The 15,550-nt window shown below is 41.7% G+C and overlaps 1 protein-coding gene across 32 annotated transcripts in view; it reads left to right on the forward strand.

The window, feature by feature from the left end:
- The window catches only part of LDLRAD4 (low density lipoprotein receptor class A domain containing 4), a 524,574-nt gene that overhangs the window by 436,377 nt on the left and 72,647 nt on the right, over positions 1–15,550 (forward strand). Inside the window, exon 7 of one of the 32 annotated variants that reach the window (XM_073212702.1) lies at positions 3,670–3,794. The exons of 30 other annotated variants lie outside the window; for them this stretch is intronic. The gene's annotated coding sequence lies outside the window, so the exon portion shown is untranslated. Of the gene's footprint in view, positions 1–3,669; positions 3,795–6,531; positions 6,646–15,550 lie in introns of all 32 variants that reach the window. One more of the 32 variants, XM_073212701.1, reaches the window with a different exon arrangement.

Consider the following 15,550-nt stretch of genomic DNA (forward strand, 5'->3'; position numbering starts at 1 on the left):
TTGGCAAGCTGTTTAATGTCTCAAAGCTTCCGTTTCTTCATCTGAAAAGGTGACAGTCATCCTACTTTACAGGTAGATGTATATTGCTGTAAATGTACATCTATGAGATGTAATGAGATGAAATGAGAGTAAATGACACTACACTGTATTGGTAGAGGGATTGTCATGGACGTCATCGTCCTTGACTCCTAGGATGCAGTTTGGCTACCTTGAGACCTTGTGACTCTGCCAGCTCTGCCAACCTAAATCAGCTGAATCTGAGCCTGCCCTATTTTTCTTAACTAGGTCCTTTGTTTTTCAAATTTATTTTCAATGAATTTCAGTAAAAAATTCAGTAAAGGCTATTGATAGGACATTAATGAACTCACAAGACATATGAGCTCCAAGCTGGTGCCTGCCCCCCTGCCCGCCCCCCAGGAATCTCTGTTCTTCCCAGACTGCGCCCTCATATGTGATCTGAGGTAGGGAAGTGGCATGCTAACTTTTGGAAACATTCAGCTGCCAAGTTTCCTCTGCTGCAGACTTAAAATAGATCAGACTGAGAAAGGAAGGTAAAACTTGAACCAACTGTTACCCTCTATATTGAGACTGTTTTGCTTCATCTAGTGTAACTAGTACAGTTCTTTGTTAGACGAAGAAGAAACTTAACCCCATATCCCATTTCTGACTATTTGGGACTGAACTGATGGTTTACCATGGGTGTACTTGAAGATTTACTATTTCTTGTCAGTAAAGACATGCTTTTTTTAGTAAAACATACTTTTATCATTGGGATGACTGACATCTTTGTTTTAGGGATACCTGATGATTTGTTTTTGGTAATATGAATGTGTTTGCAATACCTACTTAATCTTTAAATCAAAATCCATGTAGTGCTTTTTAGGATGATAATTAAATCCAGCTTAATTTTGGATGGGTGGAAGAATTACAGAGGTGCCTACAAGCACCCAAGATGAAAACCTTTCTGGCTATACCTCTGGATGCGAATAGGAAGAGGGGATGGGTTCTGGATGGCTCACCAGAGGCCATCTAAATAGAGTTGGTGGGTGAATATTGAGTGGCCTGACTTCCAAAATCTGTCCACACAAAAATGATTTTTTAGTTATAGTGGCATAAGGAAGATAATGAAACGAAGCTAGCTATTCCTCACTTAGGGATAGGTAAGTCTATAGAGAGATGGACATATTCTGTGTCTTTTCCATATTATTCCTTTCAACTCAACAAAAGAAATATAGGGTACAGAGCTTCCTTATAGGGTGCTGTGACAGTCAACATTAGCAGGTCAAGAGGAATAGATGGTCATAGCTACTAGTGCTGATAAACAGAGGTATCCATAGTTTTCATGCATCAATAAATACTTTAAGTGTCTGTCAAATGCCTGGCCCCATAGGAGATAGAAAAGCCACAAGACAGACCCCTTTTCTCAAGGATTGTTAAACAGATGGCCTTTCAAGACCCCTCAATGATTCTCTGAGCCACCATAGTTTAACCCCCCATAGCCAGGACATATCTGGATCATTTCAAAGTTCCAGTTCCCTCCCCTTTTTATGCTTTTTGTTGGTGGTTATGGAAATTTTATTTTCCTTTTCTTCTTCCTAAATGGAGCAGTATTCTGGATTGAAAAATGGCTGTTATTAAGTAATCTTCATTAGAAGCAAACTTAAGTTGTTTTGTCTGAAGGTAAATCATACATCTCTGGCAGTTTCCTTCCCCATGTGTAAACCAGAGCCAGCAGCATGCTGCCCACATCTGCTGAGTGGGACAGACCCTGAAGGTTGGGGTTGCTTGTCTGTCTCTGTCTGTTAAGACCTGAATGACCAGTGTGCTGAGATCCTTTGCCTCACCTGCTCTCCTTGGTTTTTGTGTTTTTGAGAATATAAACAGTTCATTTATATGTTCCTGTTATCTTCAAAAACAACAACAAAAAGTCCCCAAACCCAAAAACTAAAACCCCAAACCTTTGTGGAATCTAAATCACAGTAGGTAAGGGACACTGAGGAGCCCCGGTGACCTTGTTCTGCTGCTGCTGTCTCTTCCCTCTCATCTCCTGCTTCTCTTAACTTGGCAGTTTGCCTGGAAACCCACTTTTTTCCCTTACAGTGTGGGCCCTCCAGTCCTCCCTTACTTATTTCCTCTATCTTGTAGGTCATTAAAGTGTCCAGGTGTATATTATTCTTTAGACTTGATACAACTTAGGTTTGAATCTCCTCACTTCTCTGAAGAATCCTTGCTTTCTGTGCCTCTGTCCACACTCCCCCCTACTAAACACACCAAAAAAAAAGAGACCATAAAAGTAAGGCTCAATCAGTAGGGATTTACTGTGCAAGTCTCTCTATGTATGTCAGTTATGCTTACGTTGCTATTTTGGAACATAGAGTACTTCACCCTGTATTCATCCAAAAGGATATTAAAAGTCTCATAGAAAGTAGAAAGAAGCTTGGATTTATTGAACATCTATTGTGTGCTGGTTACTGTGCTGGGAATTTAATCAGTTCAGCCCTCGTCTGAAAAGTAAAGGCAATTAAATCTCATTATGTCATGATTTGAACTCAAAGCAGTGATGTAAAAGAAATCATAGCACCAAAGAAAAAGGCTTTTTATGACTATAGCTCCCCATAAAACATAGTGTTCCCAGGTAGTTATGTTTCCTAGGGTTTTTGTAAAAATTATGCATTGTCTTTTAGGTTTAACAGTTGTCTATAATAGAGGGGTAGGCAGGGATACCTAAGGGTGGGACCAAAGCCATGGCCGAAGAGAGTGTGTCATGTGATTCCAGCAGCCCCTCTGACAGGCCTCTGTATGGGGAGAAGCTCCAGCAGTGGAAGGGAACAGAGCAAGCCGTCTCCAACAGCAAGCTGAGTCAGGGCCCATCGAGGCTATGGCATCTGGCAGGCAGGGCAGGTGTCTAAGATGTGGGGTTCTAACAGTCCTATTAGTTGATGAGGCTGAAGGGTCTCAATCAGTGAAGAAGAGATCATAGTTGAAGGTCCTTGAACAAGGCCCTTGTTCCCTGGCTGCTTTCTCCCTTCTCTTGAGGGTCTGCAGAATACTGGCATGAAACCCAACTCTTCTGCTTGATATTCTTGAGATTTCTTCTGTTTTCAATAGAACACTGACCTTGGCATGCTTATGATATATTAAATCACTACAGGTATGTCTTGGCCCAGTGGAAATAATTAACAGAGTTGTTTTACTGTAGTTTTATGACTGTACTATCCATGACACATGAGTCCCCCCTGCCCAAAGGAAGGAAGGTTTGAAAATATTTTTGTTTGTTTTGCTTATAAACATTCATCCAAAAGGATATTAAAAGTGTCATAGAAAATAGAAAGAAGCTTGGATTTATTGAACATCTATTGTGTGCTGGTTACTGTGTTGGGAATTTAATCAGTTCAGCATCCCTCTGAAGAGCGTAACTGTACCCACTGAATGGATGAGAACACTAAAGCCTGGCAGGTTTAAGTATCTTGCCCAGAGTCACACTGCTAACGTGGGAGAGCCCAAACCTGGTCCGGTCCCAAGAGGGAAGGAATGCTGCTAATGCCTCTCAGAGCTGTCCTGTTTGGGATTCGCTGATTTTCTCCTCACCCTGTGCTGTTTTTGTTTGGTATTAACCATTTCCCCCATCATCCAATCTCACTGTTTTCAGTGCACTGTTCACTTTTGTAGGTTCAGTAAGCCCGCACTGATGTGGCTGAGATGAATACACTTAAGGAAGAAAAGTGTGTACCTCATGTATTCCTAATTCAGAGATGTCTGGATTGCTTGAAATTCCTGGGGGAGATGGACTGAAGGTGAGGCCTTTTCTGGGGTGGGGAGGGTTTTTTGGCCAAGGCACTCTTATGGCTAATTTTGCTTCTTAGTTACTCAGCAGCAGAACAGTACACTTGGCTGTCCTCATCGTGCCTGCTCATAGAAACACTGTCTTCATTTGTCATTGAAACAGTCATGAGCAACTTACGCTTTTGCCAAAGAGACAACTGCCTAGATAAAAATAAAAACTCAAACTGTTTACAGCTTTTGAAAACATTTTTCACAGCATTGAAATTCTCTGAAGATTTGGACTGTCATTAGCACTAGACCAAGTGTTTTTTTGTCTTGGCTCCTTTTTTCTTTTTTCTAAATGCAAATGAACTTCCTTTGCTAGTTTCTATTCTATTAATCTTACTGGTCATAATTGTTATGCTAGTAGAATACAGAAAGTTCTCTCTTTAAAATGGAAGTATGAGAACTTTTTTGCCAAAAATATTAGAATATTTGCATATTTTAAAATGAGAATAACACAATTATAACTACTGCTTTTAAACTCTAGCTTGAAAATACCTTGGTTTGTTGAAAATAATGTACATTTTTAATAAACTTACAATGCTGTGGATTTGCTATTGTACTGGGTGTAGGTATTAGGAATTGTGAGTAACAGATATCTGACAGTAGTGCCTTAAAACCACAAATGCTTTTTCCCCTCACATTAAAAGTAATTCTGGAAAAAAGCAGTTTTGGGGCAGGTAGAGTAGCTTCACTTAACTCCAGGGGGACCCAGGGTCTTTCTCTCTTTTGACTCCACCCTCCCAGCACTTAGCAAACTTTGAGGTTGCTTTGTGGTCTGGGATGGCTGCTGGAACTCCACCCATGACATCCACCATGGAGGAAGAGTAAGAAGTCCAAAATAGTACACATTTCCTTCCTTTAAAGGCCCTCCCTAGAAGTCCCCCACAACACCTTTAGACATGAATGTCTCATGGCCAGACAACAACTGGTCACCCCTGGCTGCAAGAGAGGCTAGGCAATGCCTCATTCTTGCTAACGATGGAGAGGCAGGGAGGAACTAAAGCCAGAAAAGTTCCTGCAACATCAGGACATGTGACTTAATTATGATCCAGGGTTCACAGGTTGTAAAAGAGCATGTTTGGAGGCCGGTTGGGTCTGGTTTCCAGGTCTAACTGCCTCTTACCTTAGTCAAGTTACTTAGATTTACAGCTGTCTAACCTCTTCTATCGAATTAGCATAAGCTACTAGTTGGCATGATTGCTGTGAAAGGGCACATGGAAAGGCCACCTTGATGTGTACCTAGGTCAGATGTTAGCTCCACTCATCTTGCACCCTCTACTCAATCAAATTCCCTTCATGGGCATTTAGTACATAAACACTTTATGAATGAATTGATTTCAGTGGCTTAACAGGAGCAAATGCATAATTTGAAAAAAAATTATTAAGACAGAAGAAGTTGTGACAACAATTGAATGTTAGGGGCTATATTGTCTTGAGATGCTTATCTTAGATGTTGTCTTAGATTTAAAAAGCCTGGTACCTAGTAGAAACCTGAGAAGTGTCCTTTTCCCTTCTCCTTCCCACTACTATCTGTTCTTCATGTTGCTCAGCCCGAGAAACTTCTTTCCCAGCCCCTGCCTGCCCCTGGCCACCTTGTCCTCCTACAGGCAGGGACTCAGACCCAGGACTGAAATACTAACCAGTAATAGAACTGAGCTCTCAGGGGAATAAATCATTGTACTCCTGTTTCCGTAGAAAAAAATGCTATCAGTTGCAGGAAAAGTCAATTATAATTGAATTTGGGGAACCAATGTAATTCATAAGTTGGACTCTACTTATATTTACTTTATTTTAAAAGGAATCTCACTTATTTCTTTTGAGGAAGAAATATCCTAAAAAAATCTGTTGTGCTAATGACTCACATTATTTTTAGTTTTAATTTCTCTTTTGATATTAACTAATAATTGTACCAACAATTTGGTTGAGTTGTATTAAATTTCCCCTGAAAGAATAAGGTACTATATATTTTCATATATCTGCTTTCTTTGTTATGCATAAGTAAGGCAAGATGGCTGGTCTCCATCTTAAGCTGGGTTTAAGAAATGTTTTGATGGGGGGGTTCTATTTTATTTTGCAGGCGGTTTTTCTTCTTTTCAAAAAATCTTTAGGCCCTCGAAGGACATTCTCAGTCTAACTGAAGCAAAGATAAAAGGCTGTGATAGAAGATAACATTTTAGTTTTCTCAGCAAACTGGCCCTCATAATACTTTGTATTGTACAACAAAGAATTACCAATATTTGACCGACTATCCAGGAGGGCCCGAGCAACCGGAAGTAGAAAGTGTGGCTGTGTGCGTGTGTGTCAGCTCTGCAGCAGGCAGTGGGTCTTCTCAAAGCACTACTACTATGGCCCAGGACATAGGGACCTTCTCCTGCAGCTTTTTGCCTAGACTGCCATCAAGCAGGAGCCCAGACACATGGGGCCTGGTTGTTGCTGCAGCCAGAGAGGCCAGGTGAGAATGGGAGAGTGCACAGTAACCCTCAGGGCTCTGCCAGGCCCCTCCCTGCCTAGAGGCTGAGAAGAAAGGCAGGGCTCCAACAGCAGGGGTGTGGCATGGCCTTGGCCCAGCACCGTCTTTGTCTGTTTTTTTTTATTTTGCTGTTTTTTTCCTTAATTGGATACTTAATGAGTGCAGAAATGCCACTGATCGGCACAGCTCTAGATGCATTTAAAGGGCATGCTCCTGATTTTGTGCTTGGACAGGTAACCAGGAAGCCTTCAGTTGACTCCTTGTCTGAGGTCCCTTGCAGACCTGCTGTGATGAGATCCAGTGGGCCCTTCACCTGGGCAGTCTCCTGTGCCCAGGGCTGCTTGAGGGTAAGAACTGCCCTGTGACCATAGGTATGCATGAAGGCTATCTTTCTGAAATGTGTCTTGTCTTCCCTCCAGAGAGCAGTCAAAAGCTGAGAACCACTAAATTCAAAGAGAGTTTCCATTTCCCTGTAACTGCCAGTACTTCCAGGGGCCCCATATAAAAGCACATAAAGTTGAGCACAGCCCCTTAAAGCAGTTCCATTTCTGCCATCTCCATCCACAGCCCTCTGCATGTGGGGATTACCAGTAAGTCATGCCACTTCCATGCCCATTGCTGTCTCTGGTGGTCAATGAAACGAAGGCCTGGACTTAATCCTCATTAGTGTCTGAGAAAATGTGTTCTCCTAAAACTGTAGATGATCATTTTGGGTAGTCAAGGCTGCCTGATGCCATTCACATGCCAGTGTTGCTTAGAATTAGAACAATGATTAATTAATTAATCATTGCTAATGTGGGTGAAGAATACACAGGATTCATCCTTTAGTCTAGGCCAGAGTTTTAACAGTTGAGAGGATAGTGAAACAGGTTTAGAGTTACAGGTTTCTTGATGGATTTCAAGTATCAGAAGAAGTCAGCCCCCACCACCTCCTCTGTCTGGCTACCTTCTCATCCTGGTGTCATTCTGCAGTTGCTGCAAGTTAGCTGTGAATTCTCTCAGCTCCTGGTTCTGTTTGGTGATTCAAATGCAGAGGACCAGGCTTGGAACAGAAGGAAACTCTGAGAACCCTTCAGCCTTTTTACTCATTTTTTGTGTTTGCCTTAGAAAATTTAGGGATCCTTCACCCCTTGTCAAGAGACTTTCTAAATCTTTTATTGTGCTTCTATGCACACAGAGCAAGAAACCCCAGGAGGAAAGCAGAGAAGGGAACCATCAATAGGGACAAAGTTAAAGTGCTTAGAATTGTCTTATGATTTCTATGTTTCTTGTTGATGTTTCCTAAAGTACAGAGTTCATCATTTTTTAGTTAAATTAGAGCTACTAAATTTTGGCAACTGACCTGTGGTATTTGGGGATAGCTTATTTGAACCATTGTTCATTGAGAAGTGATCATTTTTACATGGACCATCATAGAACGGGGAACTTTTAACCAGTACCAGTGGTAAGAGTTCTAGTTGGTGGTCTCGCATTTTCCTATTCTAATAGTACGAGCGCAGAGGGTACAAAGTAGCACAAATTAGAGTTGCAAATCCCTGATGAAGTTTGGGGTGCCTATGTGCTCCCTCTGTATGGATAGAGCTGCTCCTTGTGGTACGGCTGCTTGTTACAGGATGCAGGAAGGGCCACTTTCATTGGGGAAGGAATTGTTGCTTCAAAAGGTTTGCTTCACAGTGATACTCCTGTGAAGTTTTCTCAATTTGTTCTTGGAAGTCTTAGGAGGAGTACCCTGGGCTAAAGTGAGAGGTGACAAGAAGAGGTTAACAGAACATGTGTTATAAGCAAACAAACACTGGACTGGAATTCATCTTCTGTCAGATGGGGAAGGAGTGTAATAGTGTTTTGGTGGAAGGAATATAGTCGGAGAAGCCAACTCAGGGTGAGAGACTGCCATCAAATTCAATTTCAGATGTTTAGAACCTTCCAGGTAAAGAAGGTTCAGGTCTTCTGGAGGGAAGAAAAGCCAAATATTTTGTAACTGATGCTCTGTCTCATGTCCCCATCTCAGTATTTTCTGGTCAGGAACTTCATGAAAGAGGCTGCATTTTCTTCTAGGCTGATATTTATATGTGACCACTTGGAGGTGTGTGGGCTTCATGCATAGCCTTGGATGGGGGCTCTTTGGGTAGTTGATGAAGACATTAAAGTAAACTTCATTTCTTAACTGGACTAGTGGAAGCCTATGATTTCAGTTATTCCAAATGCTCACTTTTCCTCTTCGGTAATTGAGAAGACTTTAAGATGGCCAGATTTGCAGAAATATATCTATTACCAACTTAATAACAGTCTACCTTTTGTTATTATACCTGTTACTTGATTACTTTTGTATTATTAGTAAGTCTGGTAGGAAAAAGTGGAACATGGCTGAACTACAGCTCTTGGGTGAAGCCAACCAAGCCAGCATTTTCCTGGTGCTGTCCCCAGTCCTGAGCAGAGTGGCCACTGCTCCAGTCCACAGTGCTCTGTCCCAGCTGCTGTTTAGATCCTTGTCATGTTGTGATTCACCCATCTGGACATCTTGCTCACCACAGTAGCTCCTTTAGGGTAGGAATTATGCCCTGTTCATCTTTGTATCCCCAACTCATGGCATCTAAGTACTCCAGCAGAACTTACTGTACAGTGCTTTGCAGAATTGCAGGGTAATGTGGCTTTGCCTGGTGACTTCCTATCTCAGGGTTCGCTTCCCTTGCTGCCTAAGACTGGCTCTGGACACCCATGGGGCTCTAGCACTGGGCGTGAGCACTTCCCAGACTACTGCTCTGAAATGCCACAAGTTAGAAAGGGATCCCACGGTGGCAAGTGTTCTCAGAACTGCCCTCCTGCTTCTCTGAATCAAGTTCTACTGGGTTCCAAACGGTACCTAAAGGAGAGAATTCAGAGCTTGAAGTTTGTAGTTTCTGAAGGAAGTATTTGTATTGGAGGCTCCTCCCTTTTTGTCCCTTGTCCCCATATAACACCTCCTTTGAGCACAAAGCTTTTTTGGAAGGAGGAGATGATGTACCATCCCATTATTTTCCTTCCCCACTTCAGTCACTGATGACACTTAAAAAAAAATAGTTTAAAGGAAGGGTTATGAAGGAAGTCTTTGGAGAGGGTAGTTTGTCTCCTAAAGTAGTCTCAAATGTCAAGAGAGTATATTTCTTGCCCAGTGTCTTACCTAGTTTATAACCCATCATTTAATGTTTACCCAATCATATTCTAATATTTCTTGTTTAAATTCTTCTGATTGGAACTAAAAATTGTTTTGACTAAGCTGGATGACAGATGCTGTCCTGGCTCGGTTAAATCAGGTATTCATCCTCACTTCACCTGACAGCCTGGGTAGTCTGCCCCGTCTATGGTATTCTGCTAGGCCCTTTGAACTCAGAACTTTCAGGTGGGGTAAGAGAACAAAGACACATGGTGAGTTAAATCGTGATTCAAGGCAGTAGCTCGAGGGCATCCAGTGGCAGTGGAAGGTGGAGTGTTAACTGAGGGATGTTGACAGTGTGGCACTGGAGTCTCTGAAGGGAAGACCACAGGAGAAGCCATGAGTGCCACTTAGGGAAACTTGCTGGTTCCATGGCAGCAAGGGCCTGGCTTTGAAAGAAACATTGACAACATGAAGCAAAACAATATGCAGTTTTCTGTGGAAAAGAATCCTTAGAATAAGTTTTTTTTATTTTATTAAAGTATCTTTGATATACAATATTATATTGGTTTCAAATATATAGTACAGTGGTTCAACAGTTACCCATATTATTTAGAATAAGTTTTTAAAATATTCTTGGATATCTTGACCTCACATGTAACAAGTTCTGCCTTAATTTCCTGGTGGCATTTTTGTTTGGCATTGTGGTTAGCTTTTTTTTTAAGTGTCTGAATTTGCATGAGACTAGTTTCATGTTGCCTCATATTTCGGCCCTTGAGATTTGAAGCAGATGTGATAGTAAATACATACAGGGTTCATAATGGGCAAGTGAACTCCTGGGCATGCTATTCCATGCCAGCACTGACTGGGACAAAACTTGATTACTTTGCACAATGAGACTAATATTTTAGTAGATGTCTAATGGATGAAAGGGCCTGTTTACCAGTTTCTGAGAAGAGATTTAGCTACTCTGCAGTTGCAGTACTGAGAGTCTCAAATAGTGGCTTGTATTGAACTAGGTCTGCAGCCTACTGGGGGCACACCTGGAGATGCCAGTGATAAGCCTTTGCTCATCTGAGGCCAGTCTTTTCGATGTGGTGATGTTAGAAATTTGGACAGAATTAATACCATCAAAATGGCCATCCTGACCAAAGCAATATACAGATTTGATGCAATCCCTATCAAATTACCAATAACATTCTTCAACGAACTGGAACAAATAGTTTAAAAATTCATATGGAAACACCAAAGACCCCAAATAGCCAAAGCAATCCTGAGAAGGAAGAATAAAGTGGGGGGGATCTCGCTCCCCAACTTCAAGCACTACTACAAAGCCACAGTAATCAAGACAATTTGGTACTGGCACAAGAACAGAGCCACAGACCAATGGAACAGAATAGAGACTCCAGACATTAACCCAAACATATATGGTCAATTAATATAGGATAAAGGAGCCATGGACATACAATGGGGAAATGACAGTCTCTTCAATAGAAGGTGCTGGCAAAACTGGATAGCTACATGTAAGAGAATGAAACTGGACCATTGTCTAATCCCATACACAAAAGTAAATTCGAAATGGATCAAAGATCTGAATGTAAGTCATGAAACCATAAAACTCTTAGAAAAAAACATGGGCAAAAATCTCTTGGACATAAACATGAGTGACTTCTTCATGAACATATCTTCCTGGGCAAGGGAAACAAAAGCAAAAATGAGCAGGTGTGACTATAATCAAGCTGAAAAGCTTCTGTACAGCAAAGGACACCATCAATAGAACAAAAAGGTACCCTACAGTATGGGAGAATATATTCATAAATGACAGATCCGATAAAGGGTTGACATCCAAAATATATAAAGAGCTCACACATCTCAACAAACAAAAAGCAAATAATCCAATTAAAAAATGTGCAGAGAAGCTGAACAGACAGTTCTCCAAAGAAGAAATTCAGATGGCCAACAGACACATGAAAAGATGCTCTACATCGCTAGTCATCAGAGAAATGCAAATTAAAACCACAATGAGATATCACCTCATACCAGTAAGGATTGCCACCATCCAAAAGACAAACAACAAATGTTGGTGAGGTTGTAGAGAAAGGGGAACCCTCCTACACTGCTGGTGGGAATGTAAATTATTTCAACCATTGTGGAAAGCAGTATGGAGGTTCCTCAAAAAGCTCAAAATAGAAATACAATTTGACCCAGGAATTCCACTCCTAGGAATTTACCCAAAGAATGCAGCAGCCCAGTTTGAGAAAGACAGATGCACCCCTATGTTTATCGCAGCACTATTTACAATAGCCAAGAAATGGAAGCAACCTAAGTGTCCATCAGTAGGTGAATGGATAAAGAAGATGTGGTACATATACACAATGGAATATTATTCAGCCATAAGAAGAAAACAAATCCTACCATTTGGTACAACATGGATGGTGGAACCAGAGGGTGTTATGCTCAGTGAAATAAGCCAGGTGGAGAAAGACAAGTACCAAATGATTTCACTCATATGTGGAGTATAAAAACAAAGAAAAAACTGAAGGAATAAAACAGCAGCAGAACCACAGAATCCAAGAATGGACTAACAGTTACCAAAGGGAAAGAGACTGGGGAGGATGGGTGGGAAGGGAGGGATAAGGGTGGGGAAAAAGAAAGGGGGCATTATGATTAGCATGTATAATGTGGGGGGGGCACGGGGAGGGCTATGCAACACAGAGAAGACAAGCAGTAATTCTACAGCATCTTACACTGATGGGCAGTGACTGTAATGGGGTTTGTCGGGGGGGACTTGGTGAAGGGGGAAGCCTAGTAAACATAATGTTCTTCATGTAATTGTAGATTAATGATAACAAAATAAACAAACAAACAAATAAATAAATAAATAAGAAATTTGGGCAGAATGAGTTGTGATTCTGTGGATTGTGATTAGAAAAAAGAGCAACCTTTGAGAAAATTCTAAAACATAAGAAATGGAGATGTTCTAATTCTTAAAGAACTAAAATATGAATTCATTCTTGGTGGTAGTAAGGGAAAGATGAAGTGAAGGAAGAGTGAGCTTTTGTGTATGTATCTAGCATACACAAATTCCCTCCTATGGATAAGTGGAACCTTAATAAAGAAAACTACTGGCTGTATTATCAGTCGCAAATTGATTTGTGGTAGGCTAATTCTAATATAGTTTGGCTATGTGAGACATACCTCTTATGAAAACAAAATCAGGTTACCTGAAAATGGACTGTTAGTTTCAAGTTAACAACTGACAGCATAGTTACATCCTGGAATTTTTATTCACTCCTGAATTGTGAATGGGCTTTTCTATTGTTATCTCTAAAACTGAGCTATGATTTTTGCCTTTAAATAGAGTCCATGCATACCTTCCACATGTGCGGCTGGAATGAGTGTGAAGACAGGGAGGTCAATGCCATTCTACTTCTTAGTGGTGGGGTGAGAGATTGAGTGGGGAGACTAGATCTAATAACCAGTGGTTCTTAACCTTTGAGAATGTGACATAAGCCAATGACTCTCATCTCTGAAAAATGCAAATATACCAAGTTAAGTATATACTTATGGGGTCTGCACACCCCTGAGGCTCATCCGTGGATTCCCAGTTAAAAGTACTTGCTGCAAACTCAATAAAAATAAGTAAATTTAAAAAAAAATAAAAACAATTAGTTGCATCATCTTTCTGATAAATTATCTCATTATTATTACATTTACCAATTTTAATAGCTATTTATGTTCCTGTGGAACACCTTAAAGTTTCCCCCAAACTAGGCTGACTATTCTAGGACGCTGCTTATCTTAGGACATGAGAGTGACTCCCTTGTCCCACCTTGTGACCTGCCAGACCAACACAGCACCACCACCATGACCACGTCACCATCATCACCGCCATCACTGCCACCACCACCATCATCACCACCTCTACCATCAGCACCATCACCACCACCACCTTCACCACCACCATCACCACCTCTACCACCAGCACCATCATCACCGTTACCACCACTACCACCACCACACCACCATCATCACCATCACCATCTTCCTCACTCTCCTCCTCCAAATAGTGCTTGCTGAGTGTTGTGCTAGATGCCAGAGAATGAGCTGAGGGTGAGGGGTGATATATAGGAAATAAGAAACACAGAGAAGTACTAATCTTCAAAGAAAGAAGGCAGCTCCCCCTTGGGAGAAGTGACAGTGACACAGAGTGTGTGTGGGTATATATTGGAGGTCATGGAAGCAGCCAAATAAGATGCTGATGCTGGTTTATTAACCCAAGTATATTTAGCCTGCAGCAACTTCTGTTTATTGATGGGATAAAAAGAAGCTAAACTCAGTGAGGACAAATATTAGAAATCAGAGCAGAATCCATGAAAATAAGCAGTTTGAAAGATGTTAAGTCTTTTTTTGAGTTAAGGAATCGCAGTAGACCATAAGTTGCTTTGAGTTATTAATATGATATTATTTGTTTAAAATTATATTGGTGGTTTATGAATGTGAGAAATATCCAGGAAATACTCATGAAAGATGCAATTATCAGTTATAGTCATTTGATTTTTTAATGTTTAGTTATTTGGTTGAGTATGGGAAGTGTTTAAGAAGGCCAGTTCCTTTTTAGTAGGCAATCACTTCTTCTCCACTCACTGAGCCGAAAGCTCTCTGGCTTACCCCAAGCTGGGTGACTCTTCCTGCATGGATAACTAGCGCTGGTTAAAAGGAAGAGAATTCCTGGTCTCCACATGGAGATGTAGGTCCACATGGCAGCTACAAATATAGTTCACTGTGACGAGCTACAAATATAGTTCAGGTGTTCCAGGCATCTTCCTGAATCGAGGTTTAAACTGGTGGAGACACAATGACATTGGATTTGGTTTCCCAAAGTCACCGAGAGTCTACGTATAGTTGAGTTGAAATGCCATCTTTGCCTGTAGCATTATTTCAGTTACATGTGGATTATGGAGACTTTTGTGAGGTATCCTGGACATCACCCCATAGTTTGAAATGTCATTTTTTTCTGTAGAAATAATAGTTCCCAATTCCAAATAGCTGCCTTTTGAATGAACTTTCAGAATGCACTCCATCTGTACATCATTTGAGGGTCATATGCACTTGGCAAGAGCCAGGCTTTTCTCCTGGTGCCATGTCCCTTTCTCAGCAGAGACGTGCTGGATACTGTGAGCTATGAAGTCCGTCAGGCCTTCCTTTCTCAGGCCTTCATCTCTCTCCCTCCCCTTCCTACCTCCCCTGCCCCAAGTTCATCACAAATGTTAGCACAAATGAATCTACATTTTTAATTCTATGTTTTTCTCCCATTCATTGCTTATACATTTCTCATTTCTACTGACACCTTTCCTTGGGATTAATTCAGGGACCTCCTGACCAGTCTCATTTTTCTACTTTCTGCCACGTATGCCCTAAGCCCTGCTCCAGAACTTCAACATGTTTGTAGTGCTGATAGGATAGAGTTCTGAGTCCTGGACCCCAGGGTCTGCATTCCAGACCCCATGTGCCTGACCCCTGTGCTGCTCCAGTAAGCTGGCCAGGCTCTGGGCAGAGTGGGGCAAACCCCTGCTTCAGCCCCTTTGCTGCCCCCTGCAGCCTTCCCTGCCTCTCCAGCCTTGGCCATCATCCCCAGTGCCTGGCTTTTCTATGGGAACCACTCACTGGGCTCTCCGTGCCTGGGGCTATAGTAGGACTAGCTCCCCAGCTGGAGGGTGAATCCCTTCAGTTCAGGATTTCTCTCAGTCTGCTGGGTTCCCTGGCATCCCCCTCACAACATAAGATGGTGTGACAAGGATGATCTTGGAGTAAGTTTAGATGATCAGAACATCACCTGCTGTTGGGAGGACTCTCCTGGAACCTGAGGGTGATGATCTCTGGAGCAACTGTTAACAGAGATCCAAGGTGACTGTGCCCAGGCCTGGATTTCTCCTGGGATGACCGTCATCAGTCACCTCCTTTCCTGGGTGACTGGGTAATGGCCTTGTCCAGAGGTAGGGCTTTGGACCTAATAATGGCCACTAAGGATTTAGTGTTTTCCTGCTTTATGAAACCATAAAAATATCTTCAAGCTGTAGCTCTCTTTTTAAGAAAGCTCTTGGCGAAGAGAAGAGCAGCAT

Source organism: Manis javanica, chromosome 9 (assembly GCF_040802235.1).
Source record: "Manis javanica isolate MJ-LG chromosome 9, MJ_LKY, whole genome shotgun sequence".
NCBI lineage: Eukaryota > Metazoa > Chordata > Mammalia > Pholidota > Manidae > Manis > Manis javanica.